The sequence below is a fragment of the Lissotriton helveticus genome, chromosome 1_1 (genome assembly GCF_964261635.1).
Source record: "Lissotriton helveticus chromosome 1_1, aLisHel1.1, whole genome shotgun sequence".
Classification (NCBI taxonomy): Eukaryota; Metazoa; Chordata; class Amphibia; order Caudata; family Salamandridae; genus Lissotriton; species Lissotriton helveticus.
The window spans coordinates 890,296,587-890,317,064 of NC_136057.1; positions in this window are offsets into that span (position 1 = coordinate 890,296,587).

Below are 20,478 nucleotides of genomic sequence, written 5' to 3' on the forward strand. Positions count from 1 at the left end.
GATCCTAACTGTGATATGGAGCTTTGGACCATTTATATTCCCCTGTCCCTCCGCCGCAGTCTGTGCCTCGGGCAGTGGAGGAGGGGGACGACTGGGAGGGGTCTGAGGACCCTCTTGCACGGCAGTGCGAGTCGGAACAGGAGTGGGCAGAAGAGTCGGAGGATGCAGGTGGCCTTGACCTCTCTCTGAGCCTGGTTTCCTTTCTCCTCCTGCTGTGGACATGGAGGAGGGTGCCACATACACTCTGGTGCTCCATAGAGCAGCTGAGGCCCTTGACCTTGACCTGCCTATGGTGATTCTAAAACTAACCTCCTCACTGAAGTCCTTCAGCCGGCGGCAAGCTCTATGGAGCCTCTGCTACTGTTAAATGAGGCATTAACGGATGTGTTGATGGGCACCTGGTCTAGGGCAACCACGGGTGTCCCGGTGGATAAGAACGTGGCCAGGCGTCTTCGCCCAGCCCCAGGTGACCCTGCCTTTTTTTACGACCCACCCAACTCCGGAGAGCTTGGTCATCCAAGCCTCCACCTCCCAAAGTGCCTTCCCTACTGCCCGCCGGATAAGGATTCTAAAAAGCTGGAACAGTTTGGCAAGAAACTGTTTTCCTCTGCCAGCTTAGGACTGTGGTCGGTGAGCACCGCATGCCTCTTGGGCCGCTACACTCACGCTGTGTGGGACACAGTTGCGCAGACGCTGCTTCAGTGTCCGGAGGAAGTTCAGGCAGTTCTTTCCCAAGCTGTGGCTGAGGGGAATGATGCCGCAAAGTTCACCATCTGGTGTGGACTGGACACGGCGGAGTCTTTGAGTAGGGCGATTTCCACCACAATGGCCCTCCGTTGTCACGCCTGGTTACGGTCCACTGGGTTTTCAGGGGATGTTCAGAGTTCCCTTAAGGACATGCACTTTGATGGTACCCACCTGTGTGGCGATAAGGCAGATAGTGCACTGGAGCGTTTTAAGGACGCCCGGGCTACAGCCAAGTCCTTGGGACTCTCCACCACGCGCCCGGCCACGTCTGCTTTTTGTTCCTTTCGTGGCCACGGAAGGGGCACCCAACACGTTTGTTCAGCCAAAAGCCTGCGCTGAACCAACCTTAGCGTGGACGTGGTTCCTGCTATGGCGGGACAAGGGACCAGCGCGTGGGACAGTCCACTTCCACTCCCGCTGCATCCGCCTCAAAACCTTCCTAGTCTGAGCTTTGGGGGGCACCTCACGCCGGTGGGAGACAGGAATCGCCATCACTTCCTCCACTGGTGGTCTGTCACTTTGGACAGGTGGGTGCTGCAAATCGTCAGAAGGGGCTACTCCCTCCCCTTCAAGTCTGCCTCCCCAGCCATGCCATCTCAGTTCCACTGCATGTCAGGGGATCACTTTGCTCTTCTCCAACATGAAGTCACGATCCTCTTGGCCTTGTTTAGATCTATTCACCACAGAAGAGAACGCGCAATATCATCAGTTCTGTGCGTTGGAATTTCCAAGGCTTCACTCTCTCGGCGATGCTTTTGGTCACGAGTGGAGCTGTGTTCTGTTTTACGCCTTTCCGCTTATAACACTTCTGCCCAGAGTGCTGAAAAAGATTCAGCAAGTCATCCTTGTGGCTCCGGATTGGGCACAAAGATACTGGTATCCCGAGCTACTCAGCCTGGCGATCGATCCCCCGATCCAACTGCCTCTTCAGGAGATCTTCTGTCGCAACAGCATGGGACGGTCCTCCACCCGAACCTGTCCAGCCTCCATCTCCATGCGTGGAGATTGAGTTGCGACAGTTGACAGCTTTTGATCTTCCTCCCGAAGTCTGTGATGTAATTCTGGCAGCCAGGCATCCCTCCACTAGAACGGTATACACCTGCAGGTGGAACACATTTGTGGCATGGTGCACAGCAAAGGCTGTGGATCTCCTTGCTTCACCTCTTTCCAAGGTCCCTCTGTTCCTTCTCTCTTTAGCTCAGCAGGGCTCTGCTCTGGGCACTACCTTCGCCTTTCTGCGGCTTCCAGATTCTCCAGCCTTATCTTTTTAAGTCCCCGGTTGTTAATCGCTTCCTCAAAGGCATTACATGCACGTTTCCTCCCGTACCTTTCATAATGCCTCAATGGGACTTAAATCTTGTTTTGACCTATCTGATGTGCACTCCCTTTGAGTCCCTTCATGACTGTCCCTTACGTCTTCAACTTTAAAGACGGCTTTCTTGGTAGCTATTACCTCTGCCAAAAGATTGAGTGAGCTCCAGGCTCTTTCTTCTAAACCTCCTTTTCTTTCTGGTGGTTTTAGGGACTCCTTCTTTCTTGCCAAAGGTCTTCACGCCCTTCCACATCAGGCAGACCATGACTTTGCCCACCGTCTTTCTGTCTCTGCATCCTTCCAAAAAGGAAGAGAGGCTCCACCGTCTGGACCCAAAACGTACGCTCTCGTTCTATCTGAAGCGCACACAACAGTTCCGGGTGGATGACCAGCTTTTTGTTGGCTACGTGGGCGCCAAAAAAGGTTGGGCCGTGCACAAACGAACCATCTCTCGGTGGGTCGTTCTGTGCATCAAAGCATGTTACTCGTTGGCTAAGGAGCCGCCTCCTGTGGGGCTGCGTGCTCATTCTACCAGGGCAACTGCAGCCGCTACTGCCATGGAACGCGGAGTTCCTTTGCAGGACATTTGTCAGGCAGCTACATGTGCCTCGCTGCACTGCCTTGACAGTCAAGTCCGGAGAGACGGCTTCTTTGGCCATTCTGTTCTTCATGACTTTCTGTTCTTCATGACTTTCTGGTGTAATCTTGTTCGCAGACACACTACCGGTGTTGGTATTGCTTGGGGTATCTATTCTTAGGTAAGGAATCTATCACTAACGTGTCTCTTTAACACTTGTGTAACGATATATCTGAAGGGACATTAGTTAGTGATAGATTCCTTACCGCCCCACCCACCCTCCCCTTTCTGTGAACTGATTTCTAGGGTTAAGGTCATCCCTTTCAGGGCCCTAGTTTCATGGCACCAGTGGTCAATTTTTTGCATGGCTCTGCGTTCCTGGCGCGGAAAGTCGTGTACAGCACTGATGTCCGCGCGCATGGGTGGCGCCTAAGTAGTCTCTGTGACGTCATCTCGGCGCATATGATGCCAGCGACGGACGCAGAGCTGCACAACGCCACCTTCCGACACGCAGGGGTACTGCTGACGAAAACCTTTCCGGATCCAGTTTGACGCCTGGGGATATTCTAAGGTAAGGAATCTATCACTAACTATTGTCTCTTACAGATATATCATTACACCAGTAGTATCTTGTGCATTAATGCTACACTTAGTTTTCAAGAGTGTTTGGTGAAAGGATGCTACCAAGTTAAGCATTCACTTTGAAGTTGTATAGGCCACATTCTCATCCCACAGTATATTTGGGACTTCACATCAAAAAGCAGCAGGCCACTAGCTTCATTTCTCATAGAATCCCAATGGAGAGTTTCCTTATTCCAGCAACAACAAAATCTACCATGCCTGGACTTGTGAAAAGTAAAAGATGCCGAAACAAGATCAGACTTTTTTTTAAATCAGCCCATCCTCCTGTCTAAGTGATAATCAGTGATAGAGAATCCACCATCTAGTTCATCATTTCTCAAGAAACCAATAGATTGCTTTGGTAGGCCTGAGGATTCAATCCACTCACTTAGGCTGCAGCTCTGAAGATGACAAGTATTTCAGTGCTTTAGATAACATTTATCCTTAAAATTAGCAAATGGAGTCTCAAATTACATACTAAAACTAAAATAGCAAATTTTCTGGAGATTATAAAGGTAATGGTTGTATCAAACCAAGTCATCAGTGCATCACGAAATGCTCCTGCTCAGTCTGTATGTGGATACTGCCGTGGCATAGCCATGAGAACATTTTGTGGCTAAAATTTGCTAGGCTATTAATCCATGCCCAAAATAAAATCTCTAACCTGTGGTTTTGGAAAGTGCTTTGGGCACCCAGGTCGATCTGGAGCACAGGAAAAAAGACAAACTGAAGTTGCAGGGCCTTGGCAAGAAGAATTGATATTCAAAACATCACAGATATCAATGGCTCTGTACCAATTAACGTATACATCAGAACAGCAAAAACAAAAAAGACCTCCAATACACTGGAAGCATTCAAGATGAAGATGATGTCTGGTATCATTGGTTGGTTTGGTGAACATTGCACGCAATATCCACCCAAGCAAGTGCCATAAGATAAACGGATGCTATATGGTTTAAAAAGCATATAAAGTCTAAAGCTCAAGTCATCCATCGCCCCTTCCCAGAACCAGGGAGCAAGCAAACTGATCTCAATTACCTGCTCTAGAATATGTGTGCTTTACAGAAGAAGGAGACCTTAAATTTACCAAGTGTGAACAGGAAGGAAATCATCAACTTTTGGGTCGGCTGTAAGAAAAACAGAACGGACAAAGCAGTTCAACTCTTAGATCTGATGGTAACGCCAGGAAGAACAATTCAAACTGTTCCTGCAGTTTTAGTGAGAAGAGTGGAAGTGTACAAGTGGTTTCAAAGATTCATAGTTTCACATCCCAGACACCTGATTTCGGTAATCATCATATCACAGAAAAAGCCTTAAAATTCAAGGTCCTACCATTTGCCTTGAATCATTACCAGGGGTCATCTCTACTTTCGTAGCAATATTAGTTCCACATTGCAAACAAATGCACATTTACCCTGGCGGTAACTGAGAAGAACAAGGCGGCAGAGTGAAGCCGGTCGCAGTGCAGTGGGAGCATACCTAGCGGATTGGCGTTGCAGCGCGGAGACCAGTCTGCAGTGCGGGGGCGAGTTACTGCTTGCTGTTTGATTTTGAGCTGTATACACGTCCTTTCCATTGACACCTTGTTTAGCAGCGGCCACCTGCAGACCAGATTTCTTCCTTCACCTGGGCGTAAGGGGCCGTGCTCTTGGGGCACAGCAGGTGTGCCGCCCTAAGGTATTATGGCATAGGAGGGTGCAGAATAGACGCCGTCTTTGCAGAGACGCAGAGGAGCCCAGGTCAGCGGTCCTGTCCTGTGGGTCCCGCTTGTGGAGTCCCTCGTCAGTTACACATGTCGCAAGTCCCTGTGGGGTCTTCAGGCCCTTAGCTGATGTCAGAACGGAGGGCTTAGTCTTAAATACCTGGAGGTAAATCTAAGATCTCTGAATTAAAACTGCTTCCTCCGTTAATTACCACTGACATTCTGCAGGGAAATAAAGCGCGAGGGAACAGACTTGGCATTTCTAATGTCAAGGGGGTCGACATGTCCGCTCCTGCCCTCCTCGAATAGATGATTCAGAAAAGGAGGTGGTGATGAACAGAGTGTCTGAATTAAGCAGACCACTCTTACCCAGTCCAAAGATCAGGGCTTGATCCATCACCGTTATTTGGCTCACTGCACCACCCCAGCTCAGAACCTGGCTATATGCAAATTAGTCTGTCCCTGGCCCAGTGCATCATGGGAACAGGGCAGACCAAACTACCAAGCCAATTCTTCACCAGAAAGGATACAAGCTACCGGGGACCGGTTTCTGGCATTTCAGCCTCGTCGGCCCGGCTTGCTCGAATAGATATGCACTAAGGTCTACTGTCTTGTCCAAGCAGAAACCTGTGAGTGATCTGGAGCGTGAGGGACCCTATGGCTCCAGTAGTCTCCCCTCAGTTAGACATTCCTGAAATACTGTAAAGAAGAAGCGAGGGGCCAGAGGCGGCAGCAAAGGAGTTTCCCCTCCTCTACAATCTAAAACCTATAGGAAGATTACCACCCTCTCAACTCCTTTTTCAAGGTAATGGAGAATACAGTGAAATCAAGCGCCCCTTACAGCACATACTGGACCCTATGCCATCTGTATTGTGCAAGTAATCTACAGCAGCGGCTCCCCAACTCGATCCTTACTCGATTTGTATGTGATGTTGGGTGAGCACCATGACTCCGACAAGTGCAACTCTTGTCAACATCTCCAAACGAAAGCACGCACGGATGTCATAGCCTTCGAAGTCTTCTCATTGTCCATGGTCCCCTAAGCGTTCTAGAGACTGACCGCTCCTCTATTCTAGGAGCCGTTCACTTTTCACTTCCGGAGGTAAGTCCTGGTGCTGGAGGTCAAAGTCACAGTGCCTCCTGCTTTACCCGTGATCCCCACTCTTCTGTTCAAGTGCCGAGACATGAATCAGCCCCGCGTCTCCCTTCCTATTCTGGGGCCGGGGCATCTTTGACCCAGATGAGACAATATTCTCATGTCCTTCTTTTGATTCTTGGGTTGTCTCCTCCCTCTGGTTGTCTCCTCCCTCGGTCCCCACAGAAGCGCATGAGGTAGAGACTTCACTGGCGGGTCCTTCCTTAGCTTCAGGTCGACCTCTTGTGTCTAATACCTCAGCGGCGCTGGTGTACATCCCATCGCTGCTCCCTCCTTCGGCTTCCACTTTGATTCTACGGACTATAATGTTGGCGTCTGGCTCTTGTCTGCCGACTCCAATTGTGATGCTGTTGACACGCCTTCCGACCTCAAGGCATCACCTTCTCAGTGTCAACTGGCCTTGGTTACTACATCAGATCTGGAGCCGACCGTCTACAAATCCTTTACTCTGGCTTTTCCTTCCTAGGACTATGGTTTGGAAGTATTACAAAAGGTGTGGTGTGTCCTCCTCCAGTTCCGGACACAGGACCTCCCCCTATACCATCTGGCTAGTTACTTGACTTTGGTGATGCCAGTGGCTTAGAATCTTTGCCAGCCTCCTGTCTCCCCCTGGTTTGGCTACAGTGGTGAGTTACGCGCAGGCGGAGATGCTCAATTGAGTTTCGATTGCCCTGGATTTACATCTTCCTTTGATGGATTTGTCAACGAACCCCTTAATTAGTGTTCTACACCCTGCCCAGTCTAATGTTGAGCCTGTACTTCCTCATAGTGACTGTCTTTTTGATATCCTGTTGGGTGCTTGCACTAAACCAGAAACAGGGCTCTCTGGGGATCGCTCAGTTTCTCATAGGCATCGCCCAGCCCTGGAGGATCCCTCCTGCCTACTTAGACATCCCTTTACTAAAAGATTTGTGGTTCAGACTGCTTTAGACACGCAGAATATTGATTTTCTTCCCCCTGTCCCTCTGGAAAGGGATGCTAAGAAAATGTGACGCTTTTGGTAGGTATATGTTCGAGGCATATGAGCTGCAGATTCTACACTTTGCATTAGATCGCCACCTGGTGTTGGACTCGGATGATTGCATGTTGTTGTCGTCTTGGAAGAAGTCTTTTGTAGTCACGAGATAGGTGACTCCTCCCTTGGCCGATAGTGCGCATGGGCATCGGCTCCATCCTTAGATTGTTTTTTGGCGCCACTGGGTTCGGATGAAACTTTTCCGCTCCGGTTCGAAATATACTTTTCAAGTACTTCGATGCGTAAAAACTTATTTAAACTTACAAAACTACTTTCGATATCGATAAACGTCATCTCGACTCCATCAGCTCGATTCCAGTCGTCAACGCGGGCCGATGGGCCTAACCACGCCGTGAGGCCTACACCTCATGGAAAGGACGCCATTCAAAAGATGCCCCGGGTGTGGAGCAAAGTTTCCACACAGTGACCATGACAAGGTCTGTAACCTGTGCTTATCGCCAGAACACGGCGAATCCAGTTGTACAGCCTGTGCATCCTTTCGATCCAAGAAGACCATTCTAGATCGGAGGGCCCGTCGACACGACATGCAGAGATCGGCTCCGGAACCGGTGGATATCTTCGACGAAGAAGTTCCGCTCGTCCCCGAAGAAGATTCAGACCATCTCCAAATCGTATCCGGGGCAGACGACTCCAATGACTCCATACGATCGAGTCAACGTGTGAGTACTTCTACCCCTGCCCCATACCCAGCACCCAAAGCGAAGGCAAAGGTCAACAATCCGCCTTCGGGGCCCAGTCACAACCGAAAAAACACTTTGAAAGCCCCGCCATCGAGCTCGACTCTGAAGAAAATACTCAAGCCTTCTGGTAGCTCCTTATCGAGCTAGCCGCACATGGCGATCCCACCAGCTCCCTTGGCACCGAAATCGAAAGAAGTCCCAGTGCCAAAACCGTCGACTTCTAAAGACAAAACTATGAAGCCACCGTCTGACACCTCGAGGCCGGCGAAACCAGCTTCTACTCCGAAGCCAATATCTTCGGTACCGAAACCTACAAGGCCTGATTCCGATGCGCTAAAGCCCTCGAAACAGCCTAAGACTCCGAAGACGATACCTTTGGTGCCGAAATCTACGCCAAATGACACAGTACCAACTCCTAAGGCTAAAGACAAGCAGCAACCACGCCCGGAACTGAAAAAATCGGCGCCGGCAAAGGTTCCACAAGGAAAAGATCTTTTCCAACCTGATCCTCTACAAAAGAAGATCTACATTGACCCAAACATCAGACACAGCACCTACACCTGCAGTGCCTGTCAAGAAGGACTCTGCCACATCTCCTATGCACCCTTCTTCTCCTATACTTCCTTCTCCTTCATCTCCTGTTCCTTTTAACATTTCACCTCAAAATTCTCCTGAAAACTCTCCTCCTCATTCTTCACCACATACACCTCCAAATGATGATGAGTATAGCATAGGGGGAGGGGTAGACCCAGATGAGCCTTTTCCCTACCCTATTGATGATCCAGATTGGGAATACCCAAACCCACAAGAGGTGCCAGATATTCCTGACCCACATCCATAGCCATCAAAACCTTCTCCCCCAGAAGACAATATTAGTTTTGTGCACTTACTAAATAGGGCTGCCATCTATCATTGGGTCACTATGCATTCAGATGAGGCAGAGGAAGATTTCTTATTAGATACGTTTGAGCAATCACAAAGGTCTGTTCAAATTCTGCCTATGATTAAAGGGGACATCAAACATGCTCCAGAAGTATTTAAAGATCCTATACGTGCTAGGATTCTAAACCCTAGAATTGAGAAAAAGTACAGGCCTGCTCCTGGGGATCCTGCCTACATTAAAGGACAGCTACTCTTAGATTCCCTAGTTGTATTAAATGCTAAAAAATTAGCAAACTCAAAGACATCCGGTGAAGCACCACCCCTTGATAAAGAATCTAAGGTGATAGATGCTTCAGGCAAAAGGATAGCGGCACAAGCTAGCAACACGTGGCGTATAGCTAACACACAAGCCCTCCTTGCAAGATATGACAGGGCTCTCTATGATCAGTTAGAGACACTACTACAACATCTACCTGACCAATATAAGGCACAGGCAAACAACCTTATACAAGAAGGCAAGTTCATTTCAAATGTCTCAATCAAGTGAGCACTTGATGTAGAAGATACTGCATCTAGAGCTATAAACACTAGTGTCCTACTTAGACGTCATGCGTGGCTACGCATTTCAGGATTTAAGCAAGAAGTGCAAACTACCATCTTAAATCAGCCATTCAACCAACATCAACTGTTTAGACCAGAGGTAGACACAGCACTTGAGAAAATAAAGAAAGACACCGATACAGCCAAATCTATGGGAGCTTTGCAATCCAAACAAGCTAGAGGCTCCTTTCGTCGCTCCTTCTATAGAGGAGGCTCCAAACAGTCTGGAGCAGACAATACAGCTTCCTTCAAATCCAATACACAGACATCCTCCAGTAAAGGATATTTTAGAGGAGGCTATAGAGGCAACAACAATAAAGGAAGAGGTCGAGGTAACAACAATAATCAAACCTCTTCCACCACAAAACAGTGACTTCCCTCTGCTCCCCCAACAGCACTCCACTCCTGTGAGGGGCAGACTAACACAGTTCCTACCTGTCTGGAATACCATCTCAACAGACAGGTGGGTAAGACAAGTTATTCAGTGTGGCTACTGCCTCGAACTTACAGCTACCCCTCCACACATACCACCCAAGCAGCGTCCAATGGCTGCAGAACATCTTACACTATTGAAACAAGAAGTCCTATCACTTCTTCAAAAGGACGCAATGGAAATAGTCCCTTTACAACATCAAGGAACAGGGGTTTACTCGCTGTATTTTCTAATACCCAAAAATGACGGGACACAGACCAATTCTCGACCTCAAGCCCCTCAATCACTATATACACTCAGATCATTTTCATATGATCACTTTACAACAAGTGCTCCCATTGCTGCAACAAGGCGACTTCCTTACAACACTAGATCTAAAAGACACCTACTTCCACATTCCTATACATCCTTCTCACAGGAAGTATCTGAGGTTTGTACTAGAAGGACAGCATTATCAATTCAAAGTCCTTTAATTCTGTCTAACAACTGCACCAAGAGTGTTCACAAAGTGCCTAGCAGTAGGAGCAGCACATCTCCGAAGACAACAGATGCATGTCTTCCCATATCTAGACGATTGGCTCATAAAAGCCAAGTCATTCAATCAGTGTGTCCAACACACATCTCAGACAATTCAAACATTGCACGACTTCGGGTTCACAATCAACTGCAACAAGTCGCACCTACAGCCCTCTCATGTACATCAATTTTTAGGGGCTACCATAAACACGTCAACAGCTCTAACGTATCCCAGTCCAGCAAGGATACAGAGCATTCAAGCCTTGGTCACAAAGGCCCACATGCATCAAGCATTTTTGTAGTCGCAAACGGTGCGATTCCTTAAAATCGGCCGTTTGCGAATGCAAAAGTGCTGTTTGGGATGCATCATGCCATTTTAGAAGTCGCATCTTATTTACGATTTCTAAAATTGCGTTAGCATATAAGAAATCGCAATTGTGCGATTTCTTAAATGCTATGCATCATTACAGAAAAATGTGCGATTTTTAAAATTGGAAGTGCAAATTACCACGAAGTTCAACTTCGTGGTAATTTGCGAAATTGTTTAAAAATGCACAAAAATGCATTTTTTAAACTGTTAAGCTACAGACACACATGTCCTTAGGACATGTGTGTATGTAACTTATGCTGAAAAGTACATTTCATGGGTGCAGGGGGGGGTCATTTTGACCCCCCTCTCCTCCCTTGAAATGCATGGGTGAATTGCAATTGCACATTGTGAATTCGCAATTCCCATTCATTCCTATGGGCATTTTGGCCCATAGGAATGAATGGGAATTGTGAATTCGCAATTGAAAATTTGCATTTTTTTTGCAAATCTGTAAAAATAGCGATTTTTACCGAATTGCAAAAAAAAACCAAAAATATTCATGCATAGGCTTTTGCGATTTCTAAATTGCGAATCGTTATTTTTCGCAATTTAGAACTCGCAAAAGCCGATATTGATGCATGTGGGCCAAAGTTTCAACATGAACACTCTCTCCCAGCCAGAGTGTTCATGAGACTAATAGGCATGATGGCATCTTGCATCTTTATTGTACCATATGCAAGACTGCAAATGCATCCGTTACAGGAATGTCTAGCACAACAGTGGAATCAGGCTCAAGGACAACTAACAGACCATGTGTTGGTGGACAGCCGCACACATCGCTCTCTGCAGTGGTGGAACTCCAAAAACTTGACAAAAGGGCAGCCGTTCCTAGAACCTGTTCCACAAATAGTACTTACAGCAGACGCATCTCTCACAGGATGGAGAGCCCATCTCCTACATCATACAACTCAAGGGCAATGGACCATTCAACAAAAAACGTTCCATATCAATCACCTAGAGCTGCTAGCAATATTCTTAGCGCTCAAAACTTTCCAAGTAAAAAACAAAGCTGTCTTAATCCGGATGGAGAACATGACAGCCATGTACTATATACATAAAAAGAGGGGACACACTCTCTACAGCTGTCCCAGCTTGCACAGAACATTTGGAAATGGGCCATTCCACAAAACATATATCTGTTAGCAGAACACCTTCCAGGAGTTCACTATCAGATAGCAGATCTGTTAAGTCGACAGACACAATAAATTCACGAATGGGAACTACATCTGCAAGTTCTTTTACCATTCTTTCACAAGTGGGGTCATCCAGACATAGATCTGTTCACCACACACAAAAATGCAAAATGCTGAACCTTCGCCGCCAGGTTTCCACACCCGCTGTCCAAGGGCAATGCGATATGGATGAACTGGTCAGGCAGATTTGCGTACGCTTTTCTGCCACTACCACTAATATTGCGCAAGCTACGACAACAGTCGCTCAAACTGATTTTAGTAGCTACCACATGGGCACGCCAACCGTGGTATACAACACTGCTAGAACTATCCCTAGTTCCACACCAATAACTGTCTGACACCATTTCTGCTAACGCAGAACCATGGAGACATCAGACATCCAGACCCAAGCAAACTGAATCTGTCGATCTGGCTCCTGAGGTCTTAGAGTTTGGTTATCTTAACCTACCACCAGACTGTATGAATATCATTAAAGAAGCCAGGAGACCTACTACTAGAGCTTGCTATGCTGCTAAATGGAAAAGATTTGCCATTTACTGCAACAATAACCAAATTGATCACCTAGATGTTTCCATCTAAAATATCATTTGCTACCTTCTTCATTTACAAAGATGTAACTTGGCATATTCATCTATACGCCTACATCTAGCAGCAATTGCAGCATATTTACAAAATAGACAACATCTGTCTTTATTTAAAGTGTCTGCTATTAAAGCATTTATGGAAGGATTAAAAAGAATCATTCCTCCAAGGTTACCACCCTCTCCAGTGTGGAACCTAAACATTGTTCTTACAAGGCTCATGGGACCACCTTTTGAACTTCTACACAAATGTGAACTGCAATTCCTCATATGGAAAACAGATTTTCTAGTAGCTATAACCTCTCTTAGGAGATTTAGTGAGATTCAAGCTTCCACTATACAAGAACCTTTTTTACAATTACACCGTAATACAGTAATTCTCAGAACAAATCCTAAATTCCTTCCAAAAGTCATTACTCCGTTTCATTTAAACCAATCTGTAGAGTTACCGGTGTTTTTCCAAAACCCAGACTCTGTAGCAGAAAGAGCTCTACACACCCTAGACGTTAAAAGAGCTCTTCTCTATTATATAGATAAAACCAAATCCTTTCGCAAAACAAAGCAACTGTTTGTAGCTTTCTCTCCACCACATAAGGGCAACCCATCTCTAAAGCTGGAATTGCAAGGTGGATTGTAAAATGTATACAAATATTCTATCAGAAAGCAAAACGTACATTAACAGTTCCTCCTAGAGCGCACGCCACACGCAAACTAGGAGCCTCCATGGCTTTCTTAGGGAACATTCCCCTAGAAGACATCTGCAAGGCAGCAACATGGTCTACAACACACACGTTCACTAAACACTACTGTGTTGATGTGCAAGCCAAGCAGCAAGCTGCAGTAGGCCAAGCAGTCCTAAAAACTCTCTTTCAAACTACTGCAACGGATACAGGTGACCACCGCTAGGGGAGACACTGCTGCACAATCGATGCAAAGTGTAGAATCTGCAGCTCATATGCCTCGAACGGAAAATGCTACTTACCAGTATGCATCTGTTCTTGGCATGTAGAGCTGCAGAGTTCCTCACGCCCTCCCCCCTCCCCAGGACCTGTATCTGTTCCAGTTTCATCTTACTTAGATGCACACGCATGGACATCTTTTTTATTTACTTCTATTAACTCCATCATTTCCCATCATGGCGAAAAACAATCTAAGGATGGAGCCAATGCCCATGCGCATTTTCGTCTAAGGGAGGAGTCACCTATCTCGTGACTACAAAAGACTTCTTCCAAGACTACAACAAAATGCAATCATCCGAGCCCAACACCAGGTTGCGATCTAATGCAAAGTGTAGAACTCTGCAGCTCTATATGCCAAGAACAGATGCATACTGGTAAGTAGCATTTTCCTTCCTCCTCTTCTAGCGCTGCTTAATGCCCTCTGAACACTTGTGTGCTCACCCGCTTCTCCAACGCCTTGTGGGACTCTGTGGAGTGCCTCTTGCCATCCCTTCTGGAGGAAGAACAGAATGCTTTTGTTCCCCTGGAACAAGATGGGCAACAAGCTGCCACTCATAGCATCTGCTGTGATATGGATACTATTGATTCTGTTGGTCAGGCATTGGCCTCTTCCATTGCTCTGCAAGGGTGTGCCTGGTTGTGTACTTCCAGGTTTTCGTAGGTTGTGCAAACTGCTTTAATCGACATACCCTTTAATTGTACCTCTCTTTTGGTGCGCATGCCGACTCAGCTTTTTGCCGGTTCAGAGATAGTCATGGGGTATAGAGTCTTAACTCTGCAGTTGGCCTAAGGACGTTTCTCTGTGTTTTGGGTTTTTCACGTCTTTCTAGGGTAGTGTTCTTCTCTCCTCTCCAGGGATACACCCTGTGTGGTGTTCCTGCAGGTATATTTTTTGTCTTGTTTATGCTGTCAGTGACAGGTTTTGTTTCCAGCCATCTGGAAGTTATCTTTGCAATCTCTTAAGAGTCTGTCCTTTGTCTTCTTTTGCCGCTTGAATTTCCCACCCTAGTACTTACTCTGTGGCAGGTATTCTGCTTACGTTGTGCGGTTGCACTATAGCCTTGTTCCCCATTTTCAGGGACCTTATTTTGTATGCCTTGGAGGCATGTTTGTGTACTACTTATGCACTTCATAGCCCTTCTAGAGACTTCACCTTCCTCTTTTCTCTGTCCTTATGTCTATATGGGCAATGCAGGTGCCGCAGGCAGGCAACTTCCCGGCCTTCTTTGCTTTCAATTCCATTATGGACCCTTTTCGGTGTGGCCCTTCTGTTTGCTTGTTTACTCTCTGGAACACATGGATTTCTCATGTTATGTTCCTATTGATTGAAGCCTGGGTTCCACAACTCTAGCCTTGTTGTGCTAGTGTGCCTGTTCATCTCCAGCAGTCTAGTATTTGTGGGCCTGTTTTCTACATATCTGTCATCATAATAGTGGGTTAACTGTTGTGTCTACTGTTCTTTTCAGTCCTCTTCACCTGGGACACCGGTCCCCTTGCTTGTTTGGATTACTGACTGGTATCCTTCTTTCACAAGAGGCTGGGTTGTTTCCCTTACTTTCTTGTATCTTTCCTCCATCCACTCCCGCCTTCGTGGCATTCACCCCTTTTTTCTGTGTGGAAGGTTACACCTCAGTTACTGTTATAACTTCTTTTGTATGACAGCAGGGTGTATTATCTCCGTCCCTCCTTGGTTCCCTCTGTTCTTGGCATGTCCTTCATTCGTCAACTTCTCGTCCTCCCGCTCACTGACGGAGGACGTGGATTACATTCGGAGGAGTGGATATATTTCTGCTGTACCCTATATGACTTGTGTGTCTATAGGAATTTCTATGTTGTTTATATGCAGGCTTATCCTTATATACATTTATATTTCAATGCCTCATCCTTCTTATACATTTATATTTCAATGTCTCAGCATGTATATGCCTATCTTTGAATAGATCTCTTATAGATGTCTTTCCTTCAGGTATATCTATGTGTGTTTGCACATATGGTTGTTTGGCATTCTATATGGTGTACTCACTGCAGTTTACCTACACCTTCTTGGTACCCTGGTTCAGCCTTCTTGGTTGCACTTATCTGTTTCCTTCCTCCCTTCCTTAAGCATCTCTGTTACATTATTTCAGATGATGCCTTATATATCTATAAAGGTTACCAGTGTAGGAGGGTTTCTTTTACCATTCTTGTTTTTCTAGAGATGCTCTTAAGCATTCTTTGTTCTTTCATTTATTTATTTCCTCCTTCCTTGTTTCATTAGAGGTCCCTTTTTTCAGAATCTGTTTCCGATGATAGTTTCCTTGATAATCAGTGGGCATGCTTCATTCGTTGTATGTGAATACTGCAGCTGAGCTCGCTGTGTATGCTGCTTCCATAGGTTTTGAGTCTGGATCCTTTGGACTATTGTTCTTGGTCCCTTTGTATCCTCTGATCATAGGTTGCATCCCTTTTTGGGGTTGCCTCTATTGCTGGTTCTGTACCTTGTTTTTCACTGTCTTGTTGGTTTTTTCTTCCTACAGGCTTTCCATAGTCTGTCTTGGAGGTCAGTCCTTCGGTGAACATCTTACTTCCCCTATCATTTTTGAGATAGTCTGGTCCCCTTTTTTTTTTTTTGGACCGCCTTCTCCTATTTGGGGATCTTTAGTGAGGGTGATTTGCAGCCCCTCCTCCAAGGATGGTATTGCTTTGGTATCCGATTCCAAGAAAATTAATCTGAGGCTAGATGTCTCTATCAGATGGACAACTTACTTACCTTCTGAAATGCTTCACCTGGTAGAGACAGGAGCTTGCCGCAGATTCCTTATCGACCCAACCATCCTCCTCTCTCTGGAAACTGAAGGCCTTGTGGTCTACTACATCCCTTCTGCATTCTACTGCGGTTCTGTCTGTGTGTACTTGTTGATACAAGATTTGTCCCCTTTTCCACACTTTTTCCTGAAACTGCTTCATTACGTGGCTCCGCGTTGTAGGCTTGGAAATGGTCACAAAGAAACTGAGGTCAGCGCATCAGGGGAGGGCTTATATGGACTCCGTTGAGGTCACGTCTGGAGACGACGATGCTGCAGTGTCGCTTGACAACCTCTAACGATGTGGGGAGGTACTACTGAGAAACATTTCCAGATCTAGTCTGGCGCCTGGGGAGGATTCTACGGTAAGGAATCTGCAGCTAGATCCTGTCCCTACCAGATAAGGCATTATAGAAGGTAAGTAACTTGTCCATCATTACAGGAAAACATCCTTTTTACCCACTGGCACCTCTGATCAATTAAGTTATGAGGTTGAGCAGGTGTAGAACAATTACAAGGCATATCTCTATAAAAAAAATCCCTAGATAAATGGAAAGCGAGTAAATGACAGCACTTTGAGAATGGAGGAAACCTCAGGAAGCTCCTGGCACGGAAAATAAGATAGGACAATGCCAGGAACCACATTCATGTTATGGAACCGGCGGTAACAGCTGTAAAGGTTTACACAGTGGCAGAGATTGAGGAGGAGCTGAGCAGTAGCCTGCGCAGGGTGTAGCAGGAAGACCTAATGCCAGACCTTGATAAAAACACGAGTTGGCTTGCTGTGAAAACGTTCCTCACCAGTCAGACTATCAAATTCAAGACCGGATACAAGCAATTACTGAGGAGGCGGTCATGGTCCATCTTAAGTCTCTGAAGAATGGCAAAGCTGCAGGGCCTGTTGCATTACCTGAACAGTTTTATAAATCACTCTCCCTAGACCTTACCCCGGTCATATGCACTTAATTCAACTATATTCTTTTTCATAGCCAATTGCCACCTCCCTCCTTGGCACAGGCAAGTGTGATGATGATCTTAAAAACAGGCAAATCCTGTTTGTGTAGATTCTTATTGCCCCCTATCTTAGCAAAATAATGATTATATAATCTTCGCAAAAACAGAGGCAAGTTGAATGGCGAGCCAGTTGTAGCAGTTACATCTGGACCAAAAAGGCAAATGAGCGAATTCATTAATTTGTTAATTGGAACTATTGATATGACCACAACATATGAGCATCCATTAACAATTGTCTCCTTGGAAATGGCTAAAGCTTTTGACCATGTTAATGTGGCCTTCTTATAGGAGGTGCTTAGAAACTTTAAATTCCCTGAACCCATGATTTTAGAAATTTAAAAGCTGTACTGCTCCATCTGCTAGAGTCTGTCAATAGAGAGTTATCTTGACCAATTACCATTGACAGGGGCACCCACCAGGATTGCTTTCTCTCTTCTGTTGTATGCCCTTTATATATAATTATTTGCCCGGGTATTTCGTTTAGACCCTACTATCCCCCCCCTTCATGTCACACTGTCATTGGCCCTTTATGCTGCTGATATTATTGTCTATGGCCCTTTATGCTGCTGATATTATTGTCTATACCGTGTATCCACATATCACCATTCCTAGGTTGTATGTGCTAGCCCAGGAGTTTGACCATCTTTCGGGATATCAATTAATTCAGGGTAAAACCGAGGTTATGCTGTGGCCTAGGGGTGACTACATAAATTATCGGAAGCAAAAAATAAGATATTTTGGGTCACAATAACCAAAAACCTGGATGACATAGCTCACTCTAATATAGCCAGAATCGCCAGGAAGTGGAAGAACCTCCCCTTAAATTAATATGGTAAAGTGAATTTGATAGAAATGATAGTTCTTCCGAAGATGACCTCTTGTATCAACCGAATACCATTAATATTTCCTAGCAAACTGATTACCGGACTGCAGGGGGAAGTGAGCTCCTTTATTTGGGGGCACAGGACACCCAAATTTTCTTGGAAAAAGCTCAGGAATAAAGTAAAAGTTGGCAGCCTGGCTTTGCTGGATTTTCATATATAATTGTATGCATTACAGTTCAAGAACGTCCGCATGCTAAGAACATCTCTGAAACAATCCACAATAGGGTATCTTTTCTCAGCTATTCTAGAGTTAAGTCAGAATAATTTCCTTTGGAAATTTGGGTACCCAAAGTTTTTTTTTAAAAAGGTCAGATTAAAGACACTTATATCCACTCCTGAATATGGTGTGTTTTAAGGAAATATCTTGCTATTCCTTATTATTCTAGGATCTCCACAATCTGGGACTCCCCAGCACACCAGAATGTATCAAGGACAGTCAAAGTCAATAATCTCTATTTCGCATTGTTTCCAAAGTATATAAAGTACATGGTTAAAAAATCTCTAATAAAATACCAGATGAGTAACAATAAAAATCCTTCAATAACAATCAATTACATATACAAATACCACATAAATAGATATATAAAGTGTGTTGTGCCTTCAAATGTGAGGACCCCACCACTTTAAAGTGCATTGTTGCTTTGATCTTAATCATCACAGTAAAATAAAATGCATTGTGCCCTCAGTAATTAGTATCTGAAAAAGACTATTAGGTATAGATTCCTTACCTTAGTTATAGATTCCTTACCTTAGAATTACCCCTGGGCGTCAAACTGGATCAGGAGAATTTTTCTTCAGCGTGTCATTCTACTCCGTGTTCGTTGTTGGCGTCCTGAGCGCCTGAATGACGTTGCGGTATCTACTTATATGACGCCCCTGCGTGCTGATGTCAGTTCTTTCTTTTTCAGCACCAGCCTGCGCAGATCCGAAGAAAACAGTACGCTTAGTAATTTTTTGACTAGTGTTTTTCGACTTTTGTCGCCTTCTTTTTCGAGTTGTTCGACTCCTAGTTCACGCAGGGATGTCACATCGGCTGACCGGCTTCAAGCCTTGTGACTCTTGTCACAAGCTGATGTATGTCACGGATCCGCACCTCGTGTGCCTTTGGTGCCTAGAGCACGACCGGGACCCGAAGTTGTGCTTCGACTGTCGGGTCATGAACCCAAAGACTTTGCAGGAGCAGCCCCGAAAGATTCTGGAGGCCTGGCAGTCAGCTCTGCGCTGTTCGAGGTCCCGGTCGAGAGGGAGGTTGCGGAGTCACCATCACTCCTCATTGAGGTCTTTGTCCTCGGGTAAGTCAAAGCACAAGAAGAAGGTGAAGAAGAACCGCCGCTCTTTGCCTTCTCTCAGTCTGTCAGCCAACGTGGGACGCGGAGGTCATTGTCTTCGGCTCCACCAGCGTAGCCTGCTGGGACGGCTCCGAGCTTCCCAGCAGCCGGAGCGTCCCCTGTCCAGCTTTGTGCCTTTTTACGAGGCTCTCCACTCCATCTTTGAGCAACCCAGCTCTGCCGGCGCGCCTCCAGGCTCTGCGGACTCCGCTTGGGGCCCTAAGCCTTCGATGCCGAAAACTCCAGCCCGATGTCGTAGGGCCCCCAGAGATCCAGGCCTGGATCCGGAACGACGTTGGTTGACCTCAGGACACCTCCCCGGTGCCAATTCCACTGATGATGCCTCAGACGCCGGTTGGGTCCCCGGCCAGCGTCACCCCCGCCTCCCCCTTAAGCTGAACACGGAGCCGGACCGACTTCGACCGACAAATGTACTGGCGTTGACCGGTACTTTTGTACCACTGTACCATCCTGGCGTTCCTTTTCGCCCTGAGTGGCAGCCAGGAGAGGATGAGGCGGACTCTGAGGGGTCTGTGGACTGGAGAGAGAAGTTTTGTGATGCCAGTGGTCTGGATACTTCCCCAGACCTTGGTATGCTTTCTCCCCCTACCGTGGCAACGGAGGAGGGAGCCTCTTACACTGTGGTGTTGCATAGGGCGGCTGAGGCCTTGGGCCTCGAGCTTCCTACGCTGTCAGTCAGGACTAACCTCCTGACTGAGGTGCTTTAACCCACAGCGACCTCCTCTGAGCCCCTACTGCCATTCAATGAGGCCCTCACGACATCCTTCTGGGCACTTGGTCCAAGTCCAGCACAGGGGCTCCTGTAGATAGGATGATTGCCCGATGCCACCGCCTGGCCGCGGGCGACCCCATTTTCCTCTCCCAACACCCTACCCTGAGAGCTTGGTGGTCCAAGCCTCGACTTCTAAGGTTGCGTTCCCTACTGCTCCCCCAGATAGGGAATCCAAGGAGCTGGATCATTTTGGGAAGAATCCGTTTTCTTCCGCCAGCTTAGAACTGCGGTCGATGAACACTGCATGTCTCTTGGGCTGCTACACCCACTCTTTATGGGACACAGTGCACAAGTGCTGCCACAGTTCCCGG